Below are 27,963 nucleotides of genomic sequence, written 5' to 3' on the forward strand. Positions count from 1 at the left end.
AAAGAAAAATCTCAAGGTCCACAAAGTGCATACAGCGCAGGCGCCCTGTCCTCAGCTACTTATTACAAGTCCAAAATACGCACAATACAGCTACAGGATAGATAGATATGACAAAAATCACGACTGGTCAAATATTTGGAACATTTACAAAAAAACCCAATAGATGTTAAATATCTTCCAGCAAAGCCAATTTAGAGCAGAGGGCAACCTAATGGTTTCAGCGTATCATCACGTTACGGCACAGCAGCGCTATCTGGATGCTGTGGGTCTAATACAAAAAGGCAGCGCAAATTATATTTGCTGCATGTTCCAAAAATTATGCGGGAAAGAGATGTCTGAGTGGGACAGATAACCAGCCAGACTGCTGAACATTTTTTTGCATTACAAACAAAATGAAAAACACCATGAATAAACTTTAATGTGCTTGTTATTTAGCAGATAAAAATGAATTTAAACAGCCAACAGAGACGTGAAAACCATCAGTAGCCATCGATATTTATGGTTACTGATGGCTGATTGGCTTTTGGAAAAGCAAAGAAAGAAAGAAAAAAATTTAAAAATTCACGGAATTATTTTTCGACCTGAGTAAAAATGATCTGCTCTGGGCAAGACATGGGCCCAATGTCCTTTTTTTTCATCCCAACGCCATTAGAAAGAAAACATCGCCACAGTTCTATAAATGGTGACAAACACAGAAATATCATTTAATTTTTAGGCAAAATTGGTTCAGACCTGGACCGGATCAGAGTCCAAGCTTTTTTTCAGATGTCAGAGCGGTTCATGATCCCAACCCGACCCGAAGCTGCCGCATGTGCGTAAACCTTTGGGTGACTGCTATGATCTGGAGCCTTAGATTTGGTCCAGATCTCAGTGCTGTAGGTTTTCTTTGTACCTTTGTCTGTATACAAACACAGAAAGATGTCAGTCACAGATTGTCAGAGTTGTGTGCAGCCTGTGTAAATGTCTGGTGGACAGGCAGGGCAGGGCCGTAAAGTGGGGGGGCCAATGGCTCCTGGCTTCCCCCTGTTCCGGCACCTATGCTCTGAGACAGTTTTCAAGTCTAGAGCTTGGAAGAGAGCACATAGTTGCAGTCAAATCTCGGTTAATGGCTTTGTCTGGAGAGAGACAGGGATCAACACTGAAAGACGTTCCAGTGCAAAATCTATGGAAGTGAACCTTTCTTACATAGATCTCAGCTGATGACTCTCCAGTAAATTGTCACAATTAAACAGAGTGGCTAACCTGACGTAGCATCTCTAAAGAGTAAAAACCCCTCAGAGAATAACAGCAAATTATGCAAAATTGGAGACAAGGAGAAGTGGTGAGTTTGTCCTCCAGATGCCGATATGGCAGCATAACAGCAGAGATACAGCTGAAAGCAGATATTTACACACACTGAATAAAAATATATGTTTTTTGTAACTTTCCTCATTTACTGGAGTTCTGGCTTATTCCTCCTGACAGAACTAGTGGAACAGAGTCCATTTTGTATACTGCCTCACTCACAGACCTTCCCATAACTTCTCCAGAGAACTGAGATCAGGACTCTCTGATGGTCACACCAAAATGTTGACTTTGTTGTCCTTAATCTAGTTTGTATCCACTTTGGGCTATTGTCTATTTGGAAGACCAACCTGTTCCCAAGGTTCAACTTCATGTCTGATGTCCTTAGATGTTGCTTCAATGTTTCTACATAATATTCTTTCCTCATGATGCCACCTATTTTATGAAATGTACCAGTTTCTCCTGAAGCAAAACAGCAACATGATGCCGTCCATAATTGACAGAATTGTGAAAGCATTTCCTGTTTTTCTCAAAATGTAACAATGTAATTATGGCCAAACAGTTCCACTTTAGTTTCACCAGACCAGAGGACGTATCTCCAAAAATGAAGATTGCATCTGTATGTTAGGTTTGTCAAATTCAAGCAAGCAACTGACCTACTTCCCTCTCAATCGCTATTTTTTCTTAATTAAAACTTTTTTCTGACCTTATCTAGTCATAGAGTAGACAGTTCATAGAAAAACACCTTTTATTTCATATATTGAGATTACATTTAACTTGTGTTTGTGACATCATGCTGCAAGGGGTCTATAGTTTAAAATAACAGTTGAAGCTCATATTGTGATATATATTGTGTATTGTAAAGCCAACTTTGCATTATTTTGTAAATAATGACACTTTAATGCAAAGTTGGCACTTTTAATGGACCTTTAATCCAACTTTTAAAGCAACTCTGCATTAAGTGTCATTATTTACCAAAAGACACTTCATGACAACAGTCAGACATTCATAGAGACTCCTTCATATTTCTGACAGTGTCATGTCAGTCTTATGTACACCCCATCCAATACAGTTTTACCAAAATGGTAATTTTGGTAAAACTTACCATTTTGTGTATATGTTGCACCCTTAAAAAGAACTAAAAAAACTCAAAGGTCTTCGCTTTTGTGCAACTTTATTAAACAAAATCCACGGTTCGAGCATATAGCGTGTGTAGTTTTCTCTCTTTTCGTATATCCACAGGTCATGAACTTTTTACTCCCATCATGCATTGTGTCCTTCTTAAAGGGGTATTATCATGACAGAAATCTATGAAATAAAAAATAATAAAGTAGTTTGAGCACATATTTAGTCATAAACCAAATGAATTGTTCTAACTAAATACTAAATCAAATGAATGCTTGCCCAAGATAATTATACCTATTAATTTAACATTATCACGTTCTTAACATATTTCCAGGGTTCTACACCCTCCCCTACTAAAATAATAAAATGTTTTCAAAACATTTTACACTTTAAATCTTAAAGAATGTATCCTTGCTACTAGATTCTAACATTGAACTCATCCATCTCAGGTACCATTTAGTTACATGTTGCTCTTCAAAACCAATAACCAATACTACATATTAAATGACTACACATGTATGTGTACAGGATAAGTACATTTACTTATATTCCTGTTTCAGTGTATTGACTTAAATCATCGGTACATTGGTAGGCCTCCCAAGTCCATTAAGTCACATATGGCTAAATCTACCATTCCACCTTATTAAATGTATCCACATTAAACATACTTTGAATGTAGTACGACTTCTTACAGATTACTTTTGCGTTACCTTACAAAACACCTACTTCCTTCTGTAAACGCATCAATACCTTTTAAGTGTAGCTGTAGTCACTAGAAATACATTTCTGAAAAATGACTATTACTTGTAACTGAATATTGTGTACCAAATGAATAATAAAACATTTTCAATTAACGTTAGCTGTAACTGGAACTATATATGGTTCAAAATACAATTCCTATTTCTTCAAAGATATGAAACTAGGTTTCCCTAACTCATCATATGTAAAGATGGATTTTGGTTGACGTGTTCTTGAGGAACGTCGCTCCTGCTCCACCTCCTGATCACCCTCTGAAGAAGCATTAATGTCTTCCTCAGGCATTTCAAGTTCAAATGGTTGACCTTCAGTATCCATGTCCGGATTTTGACTTCGGTCTTGGTTCTGCGTGTCTCCTTCCTCATGTCTCTCGTCCACCTGATTCCTGACATCAGCAGAATCATTCTCATCCTGAAACTGGCTTTGTCTTTGTACAAGTCTCCTAGTTTGGGTTTCTTCTGCAGGTTGGCTTGATCTGGACTGAAAGACTGGGGCTTTTGGGTTGAGACTGGTAGTCTGGCTTTGATGGGTAATCCACACAGAATACTCATCCTCACTACAGCTGTCAGAATCCTCATGAACTTGGTCTGTGGTTTGGCGTGTTTGTCTGTTTACTTGTCTCTTTTGGTTGTGTTTTTCTTTTGGTTCTTTAGTGTCTTTCCCATCAATAAGATGAGGACAGGGTAGTAAGACATTCCTATGAAGGGTTCTTTCCCTCCCTTCACCATCCAATGGTGTCACCACATAAACTGGACTGTCTTGCCCTTTTCTTTCTTTTATAACATGGGTTTTGTTTTCCCAGTAAGCACGTATTTTTCCAGGTCCTCCTCTTTCAGATAGGTTTTGGACAAGAACGTGGTCTCCAGGTTGAAGTTCTGAACTCCAGGCTTTTCTGTTGTAATACGTTTGTCCTCTCTTACTTGCTTTTCTCATGTTTTCTTGTGCAATGCTGTAAGCTTCCTGCATTGACTTTTGCCATTTGTCTGCATAGTCTTGATGAGACTGTGACTGCCTTTGTTCTTTTGGGAACAATAGGTCAATAGGTAGGATTGGCTCTTTTCCAAATAACAGAAAAAAAGGTGAAAAGCCAGTCGATTCATGCACTGTAGAGTTATATGCATGTACTACTTTGTTCAAATAGTCTTTCCAGTTAGGTTTCTGTGTCTCTTCCAGTGTTCTGAGCATGCTTAACAAAGTTCTGTTAAAACGTTCAGCTGGGTTAGACTGAGGGTGGTAAGGTGTTGTCCTTGAATGTTGTATCCCACTGTAACTTTGCAACTTTCTAAACAACTCATTCTCGAATTCCCTTCCCTGATCATGATGGATTCTCGCAGGGTATCCGAATCGCAGAATAAAGTCGTCAAAGATTTTGCGTGCAGCTGTCTTTCCAGACTTGTTAGATGTTGCATAAGCCTGTGCGAACTTAGTAAAATTATCTACTATTACAAGAATATACTCTACTCCACCTTTACGTCTCTCTAGATGCAGATAATCAATCGAAATTAGTTCAAAAGGTGCAGAGGTTGCAATAGTTGTAGTGGGGTTTTAGTTTTTCGGTTGGGTTTCTTTTGTTTCAAACAGCGGCAGACTCTTGTAACATAATGTTCAATCTCTTCTCGCACAAAGGGAAAAGATGGCGGCGCCCAAAATGGCTGCGGCTGCATGGGCTCTCGACAACTTGCGAGTATTTGAGGAAAATACGCCGCCTAAAACGCTACAAACTTTGCATCCACTCAGTAAGTTAGCATATGATCACCAGCGTCTGCTGGAATTACGATCATCAAGTGATTTTGGACTCATAAGTACGACTACTCTGGAGTGTTTACGTGATCTCGGAGTGCTACGGAAGCAAGACCCAGCGGCCAGCAGCACAGCGGACTCGCGTAGCAGCACTAGTCGGAGGAGGAGAAAGCGAAGGCGGTGGGACCGGCAGCGGAAGCGCGGCTGTCGAAGTGGACTAACAGCTAAGCTAAACGCTAACCCCCACAGATCGCTGCTTCCGTCCATCTTCCTCTCCAACGTCCGCTCTCTGGACAACAAACTAGACCATCTGCAACTAGAACTGTCTTCAAAGAGAGAGTTGAGGAACTGCTGCGCTCTCATTCTGACGGAGACATGGCTCAACTCGTCCATACCGGACAACGTTGTTAGCCTGGAGGGGCTCGCTACATTCCGCGCAGACAGGAGCAGCGCTCTCAGCGGTAAAACCCGAGGAGGGGGGCTGTGTATTTACATCAACAACAACTGGTGTAAAAATGCCATGACTGTCGCCAGTTACTGCTCCCCGGACATCGAGCTTCTGACTGTTAACTGCAGACCATTCTACCTGCCCAGGGAGTTTACTGTTGTTAGCATCACTGCTGTGTATGTGCCCCCCAGTGCTAACACTAAAGAGGCTATGAGTGTTCTCTACCGGACCATCAGTGAGTTGCAATCCTCACACACAGAGGGCGTTTTCATCATTGCTGGGGATTTTAACCAGGCCAACATGAAGACTGTTCTCCCTCACTTCAACCAGTATGTGGATTTTCCAACCAGGGGAGGAAAGACTCTAGACTTGGCCTACACCAACATCAAAGAAGCATTCAGAGCAGCCCCCCACCCCCACCTTGGCTCTTCAGACCACCTATCTGTTATGCTAATTCCTGCATACAAGACCCTGCTGATCAGAACAAAACCTACAGTGAGGCAGGTGAGAGTGTGGACTGAGGGGGCCATGGAGGCACTTCAGGACTGTTTTGAGTGCTCTGACTGGGAGATGTTCAAGGCAGCAGCCACTTACAATGACCAGATCAACATCGATGAGTACGCCATGACTGTGTCAGCCTACATCAACAAGTGCACAGGGGACGTCAGCATCACTAAGAACATTATCACCCGGGGCCAACCAACAACCCTGGATGACTAAGGAGGTACGGGAAATGCTAAAAGCACGGAACTCAGCCTTCAAGTCTGGCGACAAGGAGGCACTGAGGACAGCGAGAGCCAACTTGAACCGTGCTATCAGGTTAGCAAAGCGAACCCACAGTCGGAAAATACAGGAGTTCTTCCACGACACCAGCAACACCAGGAGTATGTGGCAAGGCATACGGGCGATCACAGATTACAATCCATCCTCCCCCCCAGTGGGTGAAGTTGATGCTGACTTTCTCAATGGACTCAATAACTTCTTTGGGAGGTTCAAGGCACTGAACAGTACTCCGGCAAAGAAAACTGTTCCCCACCAGGAAGAGGAGGCACTCTGCCTGGACACAGCCGATGTGTTGAAGACTCTGAAGAGAGTCAACCCACGGAAGGCCCCAGGCCCCGACAACATACCTGGGCGGGTGTTCAGGGAATGCGCAGGTCAGCTGGCTGGTGTCCTAACAGACATTTTTAACACCTCACTGGACCAAGCCACAGTGCCAGCCTGTCTCAAAACTGCCTTCATCATTCCGGTGCCAAAGAAACCTCAAGTCACCTCTTTCAACGATTACCGGCCTGTGGCACTGACTCCCATCATGATGAAGTGCTTTGAAAGGCTGGTAAAAGACTCCCCCCCACATTCGACCCGTTCCAGTTTGCCTACTGCCGAAACCGCTCCACTGAGGACGCTATCTCCTCCGCCCTACAGCTGAGCCTGGCTCACCTGGAGGAGAAGAACACTCATGTGCGGATGTTGTTCCTGGACTTCAGCTCAGCGTTCAACACAATCATCCCACAGCATCTGGCAGAAAAACTGGGACACCTGGGCTTCAGCACCCCCCTGCGCAACTGGCTGCTAGACTTCCTCACCGACAGACCTCAGTCAGTCCGGATCGGACAACACACCTCCGATGTCATCACCATCAGCACAGGCTCCCCTCAGGGCTGCGTCCTGAGCCCTCTGCTGTTCACTCTGATGACACACGACTGCGTCCCCAGGTTCGCCACCAACCACATCGTGAAGTTCGCGGACGACACAACGGTGGTGGGCCTCATCAGAGACGACAACGACCTGGACTACAGAGAGGAGGTGGAGCAGCTGGTGGACTGGTGCAGAGACAACAGCCTGATCCTGAACGTTGACAAGACGAAGGAGATGATCGTCGACTTCAGGAAGAACCGGCCCAGCCACGCTCCACTGCTCATCAACAGCTCGGCTGTGGAGGTGGTCAGCAGCACCAAATTCCTGGGGGTGCACATCACAAACGACCTCACCTGGTCTGTGAACACCACGTCTCTGGTCAAGAGGGCACAGAAACGTTTGTATTTCCTGCGGAGGATGAGAAGAGCACACCTGCCCCCGCCCATCCTCAAGACGTTCTACAGAAGCACCATAGACAGCATTCTGACCAGCTGCCTCTCTGTGTGGTGTGGAGGCTGCAGCGCCTCCGACTGGAAGAACGTGAGGAGAGTGGTGCGGACAGCAGAGAGGATCATCGGGGCCCCCCTTCCCTCCATTCAGGACATTTCATCCCAGCGCTGCGTGTCCCGAGGCCGAAACATCGTCAGTGACCCCTCACACCCCCACCATGGACTGTTCTCCCTGCTGCCCTCTGGAAAGAGGTTCCGCAGCATCCGGTGCAGGTCCACCTGGTTCTGAAACAGCTTTTTCCCACTTGCCATCAGACTGCTGAACTCTTAACTGGACTGCACTCAAAAACTGGTCTCCACTTCATACCTTGCACATATACATAGCTAAATAACTTCTATTTTACTGTCATTCCTGCACTTTATATTTTATATTTATATTTATATTCATATTCTATGCTGTATTTTATTTTATTCTGGAGTAACCTCACAACATTGGAACCTCAAAACATTGTCCTGAGCCGTATGCAACGAAATTTCGTTCTGTATACACCCTGTGCATGCAAAATGACAATAAAGTCAGTCTAAGTCTAAGTATTTTTGGCCAAAAAAACTTCTCTCTGGCCAATGAGATCATTCTGTCTGCGCCTAAATGACCCATTTCTTCATGAAGTTGCTGATAAATCAGTGTCTTTAGCTTAGCAGGAACTGCAAGTTGATTTCTAGTTTTCATCTTTCATCAAACTCCATCTTTGTCTAGGTAAAGATGAGGCCGTTCTCTCAAAAGTCGTTTTACTTCAGTTGGCTCTTTCACTTTATCCCTGTATTTAACTTTCTCATTTTTCTGCTTTAATGTGATTACTCGTTGTGTCACTTGATCTTCTTGTTGAGCAATTTGAATGTCTTTGATTGCTATTGGCTCAACTGGAGTTGTACATGGAGCAGTTAATTGTGACAGTACATCCACATTGCATGTAACTGCTGAAATCCAGTCAGTATCACCACAGTGATCTGCTTTGAGTCCTTGCTGTAGTGCTGTTATGTCATCAGCTTTACATTCCTCTGTACATGCTGACATTATTTTGTTCATTTCTGCAGGTTTGCGAGATAGAAAATCAGCATCTCGGTTGACTTTACCAGGTCTGTACTTCAGAGTAAAACGGAAATCAGCTAATTCTGAGACCCAGCGATGTCCTACCGCATTCAGTTTAGCACTTTTCATCACATATGTCAAGGGATTGTTATCACTCTACACTGTAAAGTGTGGGGCATGGAAAAGGTAATCTCAAAATTGCTCAGTAACAGCCCACTTCAAGCTTCCCTGAGTGAAGTTTGTAGTTTTTCTCAGTTGGAGTGAGTGTACGTGAACCATAGCCTATGACTCTTAATGCTCCCTCCTGCCTTTGATACAGGACAGCCCCAAGACCTTCCTCTGACGCGTCCACCTGTAACACAAATGGTTTTTCAAGGTCTGGGTAGGCCATTACTGGTGGATCTGATAAAGCGTCTACAAGCCTTTCAAGTGCCTCCTGCTGTAATGTTGTCCATTCCACAGACTGAGATGGTGGTAACTGTGAAGAACCTTTCTTTGAGGATTTGTTCTTTGTCTTTGGATGTGACAACAGATTGTAAAGTGGTTTTGCTATCCTTGAGAAGTCGGCTATGAATGATCTGTAGTATCCTATCATCCGGTATCCATCTTTTGAAACGACACAGCCGACGTAACACACTTCCCTTTTAAAAAAATCACATTTCTTTGCTCTGAGTTTGATTCCACATTCTTTTTGTCTTTGTAAAACTTTTCTCATATTTTCCACATTGGTCAAAATCTTTGCTAAAAACTAAAACATCATCGAGGTAGGGCACACATATCTCATCTCTGAGATCTCCAAGACAACCTTCCATATACCTCTGAAAAGCAGCTGGGGCATTTGTTAGTCCGAAAGGTATCCTCAGCCATTCATAAAGTCCCCATGGCGAGATGAAGGCAGTGCATGCTCGGTTCTCTGGACTAACAAAGCCTTGGTGGTAGGCTTTTCCTTGGTCTAGCACAGTAAACCAGGAATTTCCGCCAAGATTTTCCAAAATTTCCTGAATTCTTGGAATGGGATGTCTGTCGGGGTGTGTCTTTTCGTTTAATTGTCTATAGTCCACACAAAGTCGGATGGTAGAGTCTTTTTTTCTTAGAATTACTATTGGTGATGAGTAAGAAGAAGTTGACTCCTGTATCCACCCCCTTACTGAGTAGATCTTGAATGTGCTTTTTCACTTCCTGATACAAATGACGAGGGATTGAATTGTATGTTTTTGTTACTGGAATGCTGTCTTTGAGATGTATTTTCATCTGCATATCAGGTATGCATCCTGTATCCCACTCATTTTGTGCAAAAACATCACTTTCCTCTTAGCATTTTTCTCACTTTGTCTTGCTGTTCTGCTGTTAAATGTGAAACATCAACTGGTGGATCCCATGTTTGTTTGTCAGTTTTTCCTTCATTTTCTGGTGTCACTTTCATGTCTTTAATGTGTACATGTCTACTTTCACTTTGTGATCTCTTTGTGATCTCTTTTACATCTTGTACGTTATCCACTGTGAATAATGAACCAATTATTGTCCTGTTTTGTAGTCTGATATTGTTGTTTGTGTTGTTTTCGACTACAACTGAAATTGTTGCTCCCTCATCAGTTGGTATGTGTATTAGCTGCTGCTGTATTTGTAATCCTTCTGGCCATGGTGTGCTTTCATTTGGTTCCAACACTGCATATTGTCCCTTTAGCACATTTTTCTTGAATTTTCCACAGATTACTTTGAACATTTGATGTTTTGGGATAATAACATCTTGTCTCCCTAGCCTTACTGTTTGACTCTCCGACATAAATTTGTCTTTACTTAACACGGAGAACACTGTGTTTGCTTTTTTGTGTCCTACGTCTAATGCTGACCCAAGACTGTGAAAAACTTGTTGGGAAGAGTCCTATCTGTTGATATGTTAGACTTTGCAAGTTCTTCTATGACATTGAAACCCACTATTGGCTTGGTAATTGGCTCAGAGCTTACAAGACACGGTACTAACAGTTCACTGTCTCTGTTCTCTGTAAGACTAAACTCAACTCCTACCCAACCCTCATAAGGTATCTCAGTCCCATTTGCTGCAGAAAGATCTAACATACCTTCCTCAAGAAGCTCTTTCACTGATCGAACCTCGGCATCTGGTAGATGTTCTCTTTTCCAGTTTAGATCCACAATTGACACTTGTGATCCCATGTCCCAAAGAGCTGTGACTGGAACACCTCCAATGTTGCACAGTACAAGGTTTTTGCGTCCTATTAGTTTTGCTGTCTTTTCCTGTTTTTTTGACAAAGGCACATCCTTTTGTGGAACAACACTGTCAATAACATTTGCAATATGTACTTCGATTTTATTGACATTAACTATTGAGTCTTTCTTTTTCCGACAACCAACAGCCCAATGTTCACTGCTTCCACATTTAAAACAGTGTGTACATTTTCCTTCTGGGTTTGACAGTTCACATTGACGACATTTTCTGGGACTCTTTCTGGTAGCACTTGGATAGTATGGCTTACTTCTTATGTTTTTGTCTTCAGTTTTCACTTTTGCCTGAGTCAAATTAGTAACTTGTGTTGAAAGATTTTGGATAGCTTCACAAATAACTTTATTAGCTTCCAGCTTTTCCACAATGGGGTTTGGCTTTTCTGTCTGGTTTTTGCTTTTCTTTGAGCTTCCAACATTTTCATTTTTGCAGTTATCCTCTTCCTGAAGGCCACTTTGATGCTCTTTTGTCTGGTCGACAGTTTATTCCTTCTTTCGAGTTCAACACTGTAGGCAGCGCTCATTTTCTCAAGATAATGAGCGTTCACAAATAACTTTGTTACTTTGCATTTCATCACTGTTAGTGATGAAATGCAAGTAAGGTTTAATGTCCACTCTTACAGCATCATCTTGTAATCCAGTCAGAATAGTTTGCAAAAACTGTGTCTGCACGAGCTCAGGATTAGGCCTGTCGCAATAAACGATAAATCAATTAATCATACGATAAATTAAAACTATCGATGTCATTTTAATTATCGTCTCTTCCGGCCTTTTTCTCTTTCTGTTGATGACACTGAATGAAAAAAGGCTCAACTCCGGTGCTCTCCACTGACCCTCCCTTCCTCATTCCAGCGCACACTACACGATCTTAGAGCTGTCAGCCGATTGTCGGCCCATTTTCAAAACCTGACGGACCACACATTAGCCGACAGAAATCCTAGGTATAACGGTTCGATCGGGTTCGGTCCTGCGTGAGGTGTCCAACAATGGGCACAAAATAATGGCTACAAGTCCAGTGAACTAATTTTAAAACCAGGCATTAATCAATGCTTTACTACAATCTACCTGCAATGCATGTGGCTAGTGTCTGCGTAAAGTCCTGACTGAATGAAAATCATTATAACCTATTTACGTCACGTTAATGAAGAACAGCTGAAAAGTTACCAGGTTTATCAACTGCGGTAGCAATTTCGCTCCAACTCCTCCTCTTGTCATTTCTATATTCTTTGCATGTTGAATAAACATTAATGTTGTTTCCACAGATCATCTCCGATGTCCGCTGGACTTCGGGTTGCGCCGTGTTAGCTGTTTGGGATTCCCCTCCGTAATTTCCCCTCAGAAAGCATAGAGGAGAATCCGCGCTTTCTGATTGGCTGCCTGTCACATTCAACAGGCTGCGTTAAGATCCCAGTCGGGGGAAAACCCCTGATGTAGATCGGAGCGGCAACGAAGATCTACCGTAACACACCACACAATCTTAGAAAGACCAACGTTTTAAGGGGGAAAATAGGAGCAAAAACCCGTGTAGTGTGAATTATTGCATCATGTAGTCGATGTGCCCATCTTCTCTATTTAAATCTAATTATTACTGAAGGGCAACATAATATACAGACTTCATAATCTGCCCTCTTTTGGTTGAATGCAGTTTCCACTTCCATTTCCATTTCCACTTTGGCTTTATGTTGTTTAGTTTTTTTTCAAGTGTGTTTTTTGTTAATGGAGACTGAGAATCCATTTTATTTTTGTTTTTGGTTGTTTTGTTTATTTTGTTTATCAGTTCCAGTGTTAAATATTCTTTTGAAAATAAAGTGTATCTATCTTTGGCAAGAAATCACATGCATTATTACATCATTTCCATTAAATCAGTGTAAAAAGGACTTCAAACAATATTATCGTTTATCGCAATAATTTTTGAGACAATTAATCGTTCAGCAAAATTTGCTATCGTGACAGGCCTACTCAGGATTGTATTTTAGTCCAGCTTTGACTCTATCAGAAGCAGTCAACACTTTTTGTCTAAGGTCCATTGTGCGTATAAGAAACTGAACAGGAGTTTCTCTGGGATCTTGTACTGCACATGTCAAAGCATGATAGAGTTCTGTTGCATTTTCTCTATGAAGTGTGCCCTAAGCACTTGCCTGAGAGTTCAAGGATAATTCTGACCTACTCTCTAGATAACTTTTTAATTTCACATCAGGTGCAATGGTATTGAGGAATTTAAAGGTGCCTAAACTCATAGAGTATATAAATAAAGGTTAAATAAGACTCGGAACTCCATCTGCTCATAGTCAAAACGAGAAGAGATTTTATTGCACATCTGCGGAACTGAACATCACATACACATCGTTACAGTAGTCCCAAAATCTCTTGACTTCTATTTCTGGTATTGGTTTTTTATAGGGTCCGAGCTCTACTGGTGTGTATTGGAAAGCCTCGACCAATGGCGTTGCTTTCCTCCATTTACGTAGTTCATTTGGCTTCGTCTTACACTGGATGTGTATTGGAAGTTCCTTGGAAATATTAAGACCTATTGACCTCCAACATCTGCTCCATTTCAAAGGTGCAAACCAAGCCAATTATTATTCTTATCTATCCAAACAGTTTATTTCCCAGACATTCTTTCCGTCTCATCTCGGCTTCGCACGCCAGGGGAAGCTGGGAGCTAGGTCAAATTGACCTTCTATGGCGCCAGATTTCCTCAGTGCAAAACAACTCCATAAAGAGTATTTCCGCTCTTACATAATCCCAATCATTTGACACAATACATTTCTTTTAGGTTAAAACATATCTTAGTGCGAATCCAACCAACAAGCATCATTTTTAACTATTAATATAATTATATTCCTCTACAATGGCTTGGATCACGGCTTCAACGATCTCTCCCTCATCATATCCTTTTTTTAGTCCTCGTTCCATTTGTCTTTCAAGACTAGTGAAGTTCAGTTTATCGTTTTGTCCCACATCACCGATTTGTCCAATAATTCGAAAATCCTTTCTGTATACTGGATGCTATTAAGGAAGAATAATTTAAATTAACTTTGGACAAAACGTTTGGCTCTCTCTTCCTTAATCTTCCGGGTCCTCTCAGCGGGCGGCGTGCAGGCACAAGGAAACAACACTGTGCGTTGACGTCACAGAATCACAGAGTTTAATCTCATACAACGCATTAATTAACAACAGAACTGCAGAGGGACAGAGATATACATTTTTACCTTGAGACAGGAAAAATAGAGAAAGAAAAACAAAGAAAAGGCAAAGACACGTCTTTGGAGATAGCTGATGCAAAAAAGCAAAATAGTGGCAGCTTTCTGAATTTTTCTCCTGTACACGAAGTCTTATACTAAAGGTGTGTCTTGTCTTTTTAATATATTCACTTAAGGCGTAGCTCTCGTCGGCCAACTGGAAGCTACCTTGGACACTCAGAGAAACTTAGAAACTCCCCCTAATTTTACGGCAAAGATCAAAAGGCCATCTGCTCCCTTGGTAAAACAAAAGAGCGAACAGCTGCGTCCTGACCCCCTGTGGTTCTACGGCCATTTGGGTAAAGAAAACCTGAGATAAGATTTCACAGATACCTGTGAAATCCGAAGTCTCTCCCGTTGTCTCTTCTTACATAGATTCTCAAAGAGACTTACATCCAGACATTTTGGTTCAAGGAAAGGTTATCTTTTCAAACCCCAGTTCTGCTCCTCTGCAGTCAGCACCCCAAAAGACTGAGTCCTGCCAAAAATAACACATAAAATCAACAGAACAAAATGAGGTATAATTCCTGAGCAATTTTCTAATACTAAACAAAACATTTTCATTCAAACTATTTCCATTTGATTCCGATATAGTCACAGATAGTACAATTTTCAAATACATTCATCATTTGCTAGATTAGTAGTTTTAAAATGAGATAATACAATCTTCAGTAAAAACATGGTATTAATACTTAGAAAAATGTCTTAGAAATTAAATGTTAGCGGTTTCAATCTTCTGTGTTGTATTAAGTTTCACACCATCCCAGATGTTGGTTTCTGGCAGGCTTTTGATCTGCTGTGAACAGAACAGACTTCTCTCCCCCAAGCTCCAGTGATTCTGCCCTGCAGAATATGCTAATTTTATGGCCTCCTGTGCTCTAGCAGCACAGCGGGAGGCCTCATTGAGAGATCTGCATTTGGCCCCTGTTGTCTTAATGCTTGGTCATCTGGTTTAGTTTTGAATGCTTAACACAAACCTGTTCAAAATAAAGAAATTTGTTCAAAATAAGAGTGTTGAATATACCTTTTACACATGCCGTAAGATTAACTGTATTAAGCACTAAAAATAATCATTTTTCCTCAACAATGCAAATTTACTTGGTCTTTGACTTGCGATGACTCTCTTTCAGAACTTGGTGAGCTGCTTGATGTTTGCGATGGTAAAACTAAAGGTGTAGTACCTATTTGTACCAGCAGAGGTTGCTCACCGACCACTTGTTGCTCAGCAGCGGTGCGCTCTGACGCAGCACCTGACAAAACACTCATATCGGTTTTCTTATTCAAGTCATCTATCAAATCATTAGTGGTCAACAACACTGATAGTCCATTGTCCTCTAAAGAAGTGACATATTCGCTTTCCAAGTGAATAAGCATTTTTCTTCTTATTAACCGACATGACAACTTCACCTCTTCACGAAGCTGCAGGCCTAGCGCTTCACTTAGGGCATTTAGCTCATCCAGTGACAGAGTAACCAGCTTCTTCTCAATATCGGCAAATAGAGATTCCCACTCACTGTCCATGATGCTTCGTCTTTGGTTGATTCACCGCTTGGAAAGATTCATGTCCGTTTCTTCATTAGCTGTTTTTCGTTTACAGTAGATGTCGTCTGGCTAGCCGCATAGCCACTTAGCATAGCCACTAGCACGTCCGCCAAAACGTAGTTCCTCTATACAAAAAAAAAATCACTTCTCATTGCAGAAAACATTTGCTGAACCGGGCGGAAACACCAAAATTTATTTTGCACCCTTAAAAAGAACTAAAAAAACTCAAAGGTCTTCGCTTTTGTGCAACTTTATTAAACAAAATCCACGGTTCGAGCATACAGCGTGTGTAGTTTTCTCTCTTTTCTATATATCCAAAGGTCATGAACTTTTTACTCCCATCATGCATTGTGTCTTTCTTAAAGGGGTATTATCATGACAGAAATCTATGAAATAAAAAATAATAAAGTAGTTTGAGCACATATTTAGTCATAAACCAAATGAATTGTTCTAACTAAATACTGTAACAGCGGAAATACTCCTTATAGAGTTGTTTTTCGCTAAGGAAATCTGGCGCCATACAAGGTCGAATTGACCTAGCTCCCGCTTCCCTTTGCGTGCGAAGCCGAAGTGAGACGGAAAGAATGTCTGGGAAATAAACTGTTTGGATAGATAAGAATAATAATTGGCTTGGTTTGCACCTTTTGAAATGGAGCAGATGTTGGAGGTCAATAGGTCTTAACATTCCCAAAGAAACTCCAATACACACTCATTTGAAAGCTGATAGAGTTCTTACGTAAGGACACACGTCAAACACGGGCAGCAATGCTATTGGTCAAAACTTACCAACTTACACCAATGAAGATGAGATTCTATAAAACAGACTGACTCTAAGAATACAGTGAGATTTTGGGGAGAATTTTGAGAATTGACTTGTACTGTAAGTTGATCTGTGGAACAGTGTAATAAATCTCCACCCGCCGTGGCCTGCAGTTGAAGAACTCGTCTCTGAGTATTATTTATCATCTATAAATATAATTAAGAGCTTTTCTGATCCAACAATACTAAATCAAATGAATGCTTGCCCAAGATAATTATACCTATTAATTTAACATTATCACGTTCTTAACATATTTCCAGGGCTCTACATATATTGTTTACACATTGTTGTGATTTAAGCTCGAAGGACCAAAAACGTGTGAGCGCACGAACAGGAAATCAGCCAACACAGAATAACCAGAGTTTACTTTTTTTATTCTTTTTTAGCGTTAAAAAAGAAAGAGACACTTACCCTCACAGGCTAATTTGTTGTAAAATGAATATGACCGAAGTTACACAGCATATGATCAAAAACGGAAGAATCATTGCTTATATCTAAAAACACCCCCAGTGGTCGCCTGATGTGTTACGTCAGCTAAGTTTCTATTTCTACAAAGGCCTTTGTGTAAAAGTGAAGAATTCCATGTGTGTAACAAACTGTGTGTGTGTGTCCTTGATAAGTGATGTTGGAAGTTAATGACATTGTTTATTCAGCAGAGTATTTCAGTTTTACCCTTAATTGCTAGCATGCTTTGTACACGTGTGCACTTAAAAGCTACACAACGTGGGTTTTTCGTGTCGTGTATTTGTTTAGAAACGGGATGTTTGTGACTATTAATATTGCAGTTATTTAGTATGTGTGATATTGTTTCAGTCATTTGTTTGGGGATTATTCGGACACTGACATTGTATTGTTTATCTTTCTAGAACCACACAGTTACGTCAAGTTAAGGAATAAACCACAAGTGCAAGTTAAACCCGTTGGAGTGCGACTCTGCTTTCTTCAGAGTTCTAACCGGACTCACCACAGTGATCTGAACTTTTCCACCAGCAATTATAATTCCTATTCCTTTAGTTACTGTAAACAAGTTATTCGGCGGTTAATCAGGACAAAATACGTTGTTTGTGGGCTTTTTTTGTCCCTTGTTAAGGAAAAATGATTATTTTTGGTGCTTAATACAGTTAATCTTACGGTATGTGTAAAAGATATATTCAACACTCTTATTTTGAACCAGACAAACAGGGGCCAAATGCAGATCACTCAATGGGGCCTCCCCGCTGTGAGGCCAGACCACGAAGCCATAAAATTAGCATTCCCGGCAGGGCAGAAGCACTGGAGCGTGGGGGAAGAGACTTTAGATTTCACAGGTATCTGTGAAATTTTATCTCAGGTTTTTCTGTGCCCCGGATGGCCGTGGAACCACAGGGGTCAGGACGAAGCGGTTCGCTCTGTTGTTTTGCCAGAGACCAGATGGCCCTTTGATCTTTGCCGTAAAGTAGGGGGAGTTCCTAAGTTTCTCTGAGTGCTTAAGGGAGTTTCCAGTTGGTCAACTAGAGGAACGCCTTGAGTGCATATATTAAACAGAAAAAACACCCCCTTAGTATAAGATTTCGTGTCAGCACTAAAAATTCAGAGAGCGGCCACTATTTTGCTTTTTTTGCATCGGCTCTCTCCAAAGACGCGTCTTTGCTTTTTGTTCGTCTTTGTCTTCATTTGTCTTCGTCTTTGTCTGTCTTGTCTGTCTTTGTTTGTATAAGGTAAAAATGCATATCTCTGTTCCTCTGCAGCTTTGTTGTTGATTGCTTTGTATGAGATTAAACTCTGTGATCTGTGATGTCAACGCGCAGTGTTGTTGTTTCACTCTAGCTGCACGCCGCCCGCTGAGAGGACCCGGGAGTTTAAGGAAGAAAGAGCCAAACGTTTTGTCCAAAGTTAATATTAAATTATCCTTCCTTAATACCCTATACTTTAAAATATTTAGTTTAATAACACTCTTATTAAACCTTGCTAAATAGATGTTAGCAGCGATACTATGTGGGATTGAAGCTGGGAATAGCCTTGCAATATTAGTGTACATGAATCATATCCTATCATTTCAGGTGCACAGTGACCTGCGCAGTTTGGTGGACACATTGTGGCTGCGCTACATTTAATAAAGTCTGTCATACAATGGATTAATGCGCCAAAAAGAGTTGCGGTGATCTGAATTTGTCTTTAATTCCATAAAAACCTGTTTCCCCTGTCTGATACCGTTTTATTATTACAAACACCTTTTGTTAGAATTATCGTGTTTTGTTATCTTTCTTATATTAGTAGTTTTATATTACTAGTTGTTTTAAGGTTTAGTGTTCTCACCCCAGAGAGTGTTCTTTAGGGGGCCTTCCTGAGATACTCTTTAGTTGTAAAACTCTGTGTGTAGAGTTTAGTTCTGTTTATCCTTACTTGTTATCAGGGTAGCCCCCCCGTTTTGTTAGGATTACTCGCCCACATTCCATTCACTCCCTTCCTCTGCTAATAAAAAGACAAGTTCTGCAGCAGGATGGCAGAACACAAGGAGATCGGCTTGTAGGAGCTGATCACACACACATCAACAAATGGACACTTCTCACCCCGGACATTCTCTGTTCACACTGCTGCCTTCAGGCAGAAGATACAGAGCAATCAGAACAAGAAACAACCGTTTCAGAGACAGTTTCTACCCGATAGCAATAACAAAACTAAATGCAAACAAAAACAACCATTAATCATCATAAATGATGTATGTGAGAATGTGGCTATTCTTATTTATTAGGGGTTTTTTTGTTTTGTTTTTTTCCCAGTTATTTGTTATTTCTTACATTATGTGAATTGTGAGACAGTTATTTTTTGTTTTTAAGCATATGCACAGCATATGCTTAAAAGCATATGCCACACTGGTGGCACTTTTAAAATTTCGTTGTTCTTGTGACAATGACAATAAAGATTTATCTTATCTATCTTATCCTCTGTGCCTTCTCAATTCTTGCAAGAATTTGGTTGAAAACTCAGTAACGTTGTCTGTGGTTCTTTTTATATAGGTTGAGAAAATACCTATCATCTTGGGGCCGTGACCTGGATCTCAACATACCCGTTCGCTGACAGACGAAGAACGACGTGCTGAAAACTGTGCACGGCCAGAGTCAACAGGACTTGGAAACAAAGTCCGGAGAAGTAACTTCTTCGCTGGGTCAGCGCCCCATGTCCGACTTTGTCTGCCAACGGTGGATTGACGAGATTCGACCGGACAAGACGAACCGACAGAAGCGCGAGCTGAAAAAGCGCTATTAATTGGGTTCGAGTCCCAATTCAATAAAGGGTTATAGTCCCTAAAATTTGGGTTAAAGTCCCTAAAATAAAATTTAAAAAAAATAATTTAAAAAGGGTGTGGTTTAGAAGTAGTGGTTGGAATCTTGGAAGAAGAGTGTTGCAAATAAAAAGAACAAACAGGAGGAACAACAAATATGTTTGTCAGACCAGAGGACAATTAATCTCCAGTGAGCTGTTCTCGCAGCAGCTCAGGGAGCAGGCAGGAGCTGCAGCAGTGATGCAACCCCCACCCCCAGCAACTCCAGCAGCAACAGCACCTTTATATCATAAGTAGCCAGATCCAGCTGAACAAAATCCCCCAATCTTAAAATTAGATGAAATTGAAACATATCCCATGATACAACCCTAGTGGAGCAGCAGATCAGTCTCCACATGTGTATGTTTTTCATCCTTGGACTATAGGAAAGAAGAAGAATTAGGAGTTACTCCTGAAATCCCTATCAGCTCTCTCCTGCCATAAAATCATCCCCTCCAAGAGGTGAAGGGAAATTCATGAGGTTGGGGTAAGAATTGTCCTGTGGTCTGGCAATAGATGTAACTCAGACTAATGGAGTAACCTTAAACATAAATTGTGAAATCTAAAATTGCAAAAGATCCAATGAACCTTTTTTCCTAAGGAATAGAGATTAGATTTTTTTAAACCTTAGGGTTTTGTTTGTAATCATAGGTTATAGGAAGTTGTAGAGAAGTGATTGTCATCGCATAAGGCAGGATTTATTTATTTTTTTTAGAACTTACCTTTTTATTATTTTTACAGAGCAATAATACAGCCATACATCAATGGTACATAACACAAGTGTTGACAATATGAAGTTTTCCATAAAATAAACATCTTGGCATGATATCTTTCAACCTCAGCATCACATTTGTAGACTCCACACCATACAACCCTAAAATAGGGATACATTTTTGGGCAGGATAGCTAAACACCATATGCCAAAAGACAAACTTGTTAGGCTTATTTACATCAACAGAGCTTCTCCTGGCCCCCAGCGCAGGCTAAAAGTGTTTTTTTGAAGTCTTAATGAATAGGTTTATCTGTTCCATTTTATACAATTCCCTTACGTTTTGAATCCATAAGTCATAGGAAGGTGGCTCCAACTGCATCCACCTGATTGTAATACATTTCAGGGCTGCTGTAAAAAGGACATTTAACAGATATACTTTGGCCAGTCCTTGCAAACCATCTGGTATAATACCAAGTAACGCAACTGTAACATCCATTGGTATAACTTCCGGGAAGATTTGGTTTATAGCCCTGTACACCTCATCCCAAAAGTTTTGAAGTTTGGGGCATGACCAAAAAATGTGTGTATGATTGGGGACCACTGAGCCACAGTTTCTCCAACACAAGCTTGGTACTTTAGGATCCATCTTGGAAACTACATCTGGGGTCCTGAAATATCTGCTAATAATTTTCCATTTATATTCCCGCCACGTATTTGAGTTTGTAACTCGATGTTTGTCCAGACTTCCTCCCATGTTTCGTCAGAGATTCTTTTGGCCGTCTCTGCCTCCCATCTTTGTTTTGTCCAAGTGGTTCGTTAAGGTTCATTGACAGAAATAGACTATATAACTTTGTTATCAATTTTTTATCCCCTCCCCCTTTTTGGTAATGGATTAGGAGGTTTTCTATTGGTGTGGGATTTAGTACTCTTTCCCAGTCCCTGTGTGCAGACAAAAAAGAGCGCAACTGTAAATATCTAAAGAAATCACTTTTCTGGAGATGAAAATTCCTACATAACTCTTCAAATGACATAAGGTTGTTCCTGTCGATCAACTGATGAAGAAATGTAAGCCCCTGCTCAGCCCATTTACAAAAAATTTTGTCTTAAGAAATTGGGTGTGAAGGATTTAATATGTCCAATGCTTGTTAATATTGATAAACCTCTTGGTAGCTTGAAAGAAATTCGCACTTTGTTCCAAATGTTAAGTGTGGTTTTAGTCTACAATGGTAGTTCCTTTACTGGAATATCTAAAAATGGCAATACCTTTAATGGTACTGAGCACTTCGCTTGCTCAATGCTCAGCCATCTTGTTTGAGAGTCCTGTTGGATCCATGAAATTAAAGGCTTTAACTGAGCTGCCCAGAAATAGTATTTCAAAACAGGAAGATTGAGCCCCCCTTCCGTCTTACTTCTTTGTAGTGTTTTATATTTTATGTGAGGGCGCTTGCTTTGCCATATGAATTTTGATATAATTTTATCCAATTCAACAAACATGGACTTTGGTATGCCAACTGGTAACATCTGGAATAAATACAATAATCTGGGTAACAGATTCATAGGAATGGTTTCAATGCGACCGAGGAGGGACAAAGGCAATGCTGACCATCGCTCTAGGTCATTTTTAATTATATCCAGTGCTTTGCTGTAATTGACATGATACAAATCATTTAATGAGAGGAATATTGATGCCTAGGTATTTAATGCCCTCCCTTGGCCACCTAAAGCCACTCTGTTGTTTAACCCCCAGTGGAATATCGCTATTGACATCCATTGCCTGTCTTATCAACATTTATTTTATAACCAGAAAAATGTCCATAAACAGAAATCATTTCCCTCAGACGTGGTATTGATGATGTAGGATCAGACGGATACAGAAGTACATCGTCTGCGTAAAGAGATATTTTATGTTCCTCTGTGCCAATCAAAATCCCTTTAATTTCATTATTGTCCCTAATAAGCTGGGCTAATGGCTCGATACTAATTGCAAACAAAAGAGGTGACAGAGGACAGTCCTGTCTGCATCCGCGCTCCAGTTTGAAACTTGCCGACCTGAAACCATTAACTCTTACAGCCGCTTGTGGGGATGAATATAATGTATGTATCCAATCTATAAACTTGGGCCCAAATTTAAATCTCTTTAATGCTTGAGTAAGGTATTTCCATGACACGCGATCAAAAGCCTTTTGGGCATCTAAAGATATTACAGCTGTCATAGCTTTCTTTTCTTTTTGGTGAGACATAATATTTAATAAACGACACAGATTATTTCCATAGTGCCTCCCGACAATAAATCCAGTTTGATCTGGAAGTATGATTTGATTTATTATGACATTTAATCGTCTTGCCAGAATACCAGTTAGAATGCGTACGTCCCCATTAAGCATCGATAATGGTCTATATGACCCACAGTCAGTGGGATCCTTACCTTCTTTATGCAAAACAACTATTGTGGCATCAGACCAGGATGGCGCCATTGTTTTAGTTTCTAAAGAAAAGTGGTATGCTTCCAATAAAAGTAGAGTAACGATGTCTATGAAACATTTATAGAATTCATTTATGAAACCGTCGGGACCAGGACTCTTATTATTTTTAAGGGATGAGACAACGTTTTTAATTTCTTCTTCTTGAATTGGCTTATCTAATTGTTTAGCTACAATATCGGATAATTCAGAAATATTTATATTTTGTAAGTAGTCTGCTACCTTACTCTCATCACCGCAAGTGTCAGTGTCTCGGTATAAAACCTTGTAAAATTCTGCAAATGTTTCAGCAATATCTTTCGGTTTTAAGATGGATTTATTGCCCGATTTCAGCTTCTGAACTACAGTTGAGGACTGTTGTTTTTTAAGTCGGAAGGCCAAAAATCTGCTCGCTCTATTTCCATTTTCATAATGCTGTTGCTTGGCAAAACAAAGGTTACCTTCTATCTTTTCTGAAAGTAAATCTTGGAGCTCTCTGCGTGATGTATTCAAATCATTCAGAATCCTGGATGCTCTAGTCTTTTTATGTTGAAGGTCCAGTTTCTGAATTCCATCTTCTAAATATTTCTGTTTGGCTGCCTTTTGTCTTTTTTTTGCTGTCGTGTAGGAGATGATGCTACCTCTTAAATAGGCCTTTGCACAGTCCCACAGCATAATAGGAGATGTTTCAGGGGTATTGTTTATGTCCAAATAATTTTTGAGGTCTAATTGAACAAAATCAACAAATTCTTTGTCATTAAGAAGGGAGGCATTAGTCTCCATTGCTTAAATGATGGTGTCAATCCCATATTCCACTTGAGAGTAACAGGTGCGTGGTCAGAGAATGTGATGGGCAATATCGTGATATCCTCAATTCTGTGTAGCTCGGCCTTGGCAGTAAAAAAGTAATCTATTCGTGAGTAAGATGCATGTCGGTTCGAGTAAAATGCAAAATTTCTGTCCTTTGGGAATTTGGATCGCCATACATCCACTAATCCAGCTTCCACAGACATATTTTTAAGCATTTTACCCATCTTAGATATGGGGGTTCGAGAGGCTGGGTGCCTATCTATATTTGACATTACACAATTAAAATCCGCCCCCACAATCAGCAGACCGGAGCTGTATTCTGCAATCATATTGAAAACTGACTTAATAAACCTTGGTACATCTTCATTAGGGGCCTAGACATTTACAAAGGACACTGATGTTCCATCAATTATCCCATTTACCAATATAAATCTACCCTCCTTGTCCTTATGTGCTAACGTTTCAGTAAAGTTAATTTGCCTATGTATTAATATAGCTACACCCCTTTTCCTACCAGAGCAATGTGACGAATAGTAAACTTTATCAGCCCAAGACTTATTTAATTTTGTATGTTCCACATCTGATAGGTGTGTTTCTTGTAGCAGTGCTACTTGACATTTTGATTGTCTGAGTTGCAGCAATACTTTTTTTCTTTTGATTGGACTGTGCAAACCCTTCACGTTATAACTTGTTACCGTTAGTGTACTCATAACTGAGTTAAAAAATATATGTGGTAGTATTGTGTTGGAGGCAGAGACGGCCATTTGACGGATGGAACCAAACTTGAGTAACATGGACACTGAACACCAAGATGATGCAATAAATTAAAAATAGTAAGGCTTTGCTGTACAATATTGTCAAAACTAAGATTCAAATGCTCTGCTTTTTTAGATACAAAAGGATCCTCGGGGAACAGAAGGATCAAAACGCAGAAAACACAATTAAAAATGTGCATTGCTAACATAATGCAAGGTAGTGGGTTTAAGTCCCTAGCCACTGTAAAAAGCGGCAACAAACACAACCGAAAAAGAGTTGGGTGTGTGCAAAAACAAACAAAAAAAAAATTAAGAGTGTGGAAGTTCAGGCTCCTGCAGGAGAGCATAAGTATGTGTACTTTAACCACAACGTAAAATCTACTAGTAATATTAATACAACTTAATTATGACTAATTGACTTAGTAATTTAACAAGGTTAGAAGTGACAATGTTACGCACCTTTCAAACGTACCAGTTTAGATAAGTGGCATTGCTGAACATAAACACAGTTAGTATTTAAGCAGTTTCAGATCCCGTTATTGCAGCGGGGATGGTCTTCCGTATGTAGTCCATGGCCTTCACGGGATCCCGAAACTCCTTGCTGTCCTCTTTGTATGTGATTTAGAGTCTTGCTGGATAAAGTAATCCGAAGCGCACATCGCTCCGTCCCCGTAAAGCTTTCCGTGCATCGGAGAAGGCGGCGCGACACTGGTGGTGTAATCCGGGAAGATGGCGATCCTTTTACCCTGGTAGGTCAGCGGGGCTTTGTCCCTGGCTCTTCTCAGGGTGTTAGCGGCGTCTCCATCATAATGCAGCTTGGCGATGATCACACGGGGTCTTTCTCCGTCTCTTGGTTTAGTCAGAGCAGCTGTTCGGTGTGAACGATCGACTTTTACATCCCGGTCCATCTGGAGCGCTTCTCTGATCATTTTTGAAACCTCTTTAGGTTCGGCGGAGTTCGGCTGTTCCTCAACGCCAACTATGCGGATATTTCCGCGCCTCATCCTCCCCTCCATGTCCTCACACTTGTCCCGTATCTTAACCAGCTCGCTCTGAAGTTCGGTGACGGTGGTCTGCAGAGTGTTTACCTCATCAGACCATGTAGACAGTCCACCTTTCACGTCTTCAATGTCCGTTTTAATTGAGGTAATTTCTGCATGGATGGCGGTGGCGTTGCTGGCTATTTCGGCTCTCACTGCGTTGATGTCAGCTCTGAGAGCGGTGAACTCTTCAGACAGCGCACTCCTCATTTCCTCCCTTATAATTTTGGAGATTTCCCCTCGTATAGAGGTTAGGATATCGGCTCTCAACTCCTCACTCATACTAGGTCCTCACTCATACTAGGGCTCTTGGGTTGTGGGTCTTCGTCTTCTGGAGTACGCTGCCTGGTGGCTCTGGTGTTAGCCGTTAGCTTTGCCGTGTTACCGTCGTACTTGGAATTTTCGAAGTTTATCCGCCATTTAACAAGTAACGTCCACTGGAACGGAATTCTTTACAGTCCAACACCTTTATCAATCCGATTTAGGTCACAATTAGTGAGCAGTTGTGGTTTTTAAAGCGAAAATATTAATAAGCCTGCAGGAGCTCTGAAATATCCGTCTTTACTCCATCTTGGCTCACTAGCGCCCCCCTATAAGGCAGGTTTTGATGTAGTTTTAGTAACAAAGCCCCCTCTTAATGATTGATTTTATGTTGCATTGTGTTTCTGTGTTTGTAATGATGTAAAGCACTTTGAAATGCATTGCTGCTGAAATGTGCTATACAAATAAAATTTGATTGATTGATTGATAAATATATCTTATCTCTTTTCTCTCTTGTTATTGTATATTTTTAGCCACTTTTAGCCAACCATGCCGTGAGCTGCGTGTCAGCCCACTGCACAGGCTATCTCCATTTCAACTAGTGCTTCCTCACTCACAACCAATGTGGGAGAGGAAGCCTGTGAGAAGTGCATTCTTAAATTTGCTGATCCCAATACTGGAGCCGTGGAACAGACAGTCAGCCCTCTTCTTATCAAAGCCTAAGCTGAGGTATGATACTGGATAATGTCCAGGTCGGTACCTTAACACTGCTTGTCGACCCCTCGGATGTCCACTCAAGGGATCCTAATGCCAAATTATTATTTTCTTTGCAGTTGTGAAACATTTAAAACTTCCCATACTTCATTACTCATAAATCATTTGCTTGCTCAAACACATAAACATAAAACATTAAGACCTGTAATGTCTTTGGAGAATCCAACAAATCAACTTTGTGGCTGCTCTGCCTCTTAACTCTTTAAGCACTAGGACTGCTAGGTTTTCGATTTCTCCCCAGACTGGCTGAAACAGGGCCACAAGACCCTGTCCAAACTGACGACTGATGGCTCAAATTAGCCTCCATTCATCCATTCTTCTATTGTACATGTGGTCGTTGACCGTCAGGCCAGAAGGTAGGAGTGTGAATAGTCCATGTTGGGGGTGGGTATCTATGATACCAACAGGAGATCAGATCTCCTGTAGGTAATGCTCTTCAGTCTAGTTTTGAAGCATACATGAAGTGTTTTTGGAGAGATGTGACCTTTTGCAGCTGATGTTGTGCTGCATTATCCAGTCTAAGTCGAAGTCTAAGTCTAACCCTTTGATGCATAGTGGTCACTACAGTGGACAGCTATCTAAAAGCCATTTTCTTGTGCTTCCTGTGGATTTTTATGTTATAAATGTACACAGACCACTGAAGTGGACACTAATGCATCATAAAATATACCATCAACTACTGGCCATCAGCTGCAAATGCAAGAAATTATTTTTGTTAAATACAATATGGCCGACAGACAAAAAAGCATGAGAACCGACCCGGTCCCTCCTTCTACTGTAGACGACTCTTGCAAGTAAAAAAAATATTGTGACATCAGATAACCCCTAAGGAACAATACTACTGATGTATTTTTCAAATAACAACTTTGTATTTGGACAAAATTACAATTCATCACATAAAAATAAAAAATTTAAAAAAATATATTTTTACAAAAAAAAATGTTCCTACCTTTTTTTATGCCTTAAGAAAAAAAATTTTAAAAATGGAAAAAAAATTCTGACACAAAGGATCATAATTCATGCATCAGAGGGACAATTGTGCAACTGTGAGATGCGTTGAGGCCATTACCAGGGTACTTAAGGGTACTTAAGGGTACTTACAATCCTTCAGGCCATTTGGACAATCTCTAGACTGCATAGGAGTGTTGTCTACGTGGACTACCTTCGGCCGTTCTAGTGTACTAGGACTACCAGGATTTTGAGAAATTCCTATCTCTACCAAGAGGGGCCAGATTGGGTATCTTCCTAGAGCTACCGAGAGAGGGCCAAACTGGGTTATTAGCATCCAAATGTGGCCAAACTGACGACTCTGAATGGTCTAATTAGCATCCCTGTAGATGAGCAGGGGGGAGGAGAGCCAAACTCACTACATCAACTTTCACGCTGATTGTCCTTGGAACAGGATAGAAATTTTGAAAATAACTACTTCTGGTGGTTCCTGAGTGTGGGGAGGGGTGAGAGGCGGGCCAGATCTGGGAG

General features: G+C 40.9%; 1 long non-coding RNA gene across 1 annotated transcript; it reads right to left on the reverse strand.

The window, feature by feature from the left end:
* Positions 1 to 10,540: 10,540 nt before the first annotated feature.
* LOC116730577 (uncharacterized) lies at positions 10,541 to 27,919 on the reverse strand. The gene is made up of 4 exons (XR_004341346.1): positions 27,667 to 27,919; positions 19,910 to 19,914; positions 12,932 to 12,938; positions 10,541 to 10,551 (listed from the first exon to the last, which is right to left on the reverse strand). It is a non-coding gene; the product is annotated as an uncharacterized LOC116730577 (long non-coding RNA).
* Positions 27,920 to 27,963: the final 44 nt, after the last annotated feature.

The sequence above is a fragment of the Xiphophorus hellerii genome, chromosome 13 (genome assembly GCF_003331165.1).
Source record: "Xiphophorus hellerii strain 12219 chromosome 13, Xiphophorus_hellerii-4.1, whole genome shotgun sequence".
Lineage (NCBI taxonomy): Eukaryota > Metazoa > Chordata > Actinopteri > Cyprinodontiformes > Poeciliidae > Xiphophorus > Xiphophorus hellerii.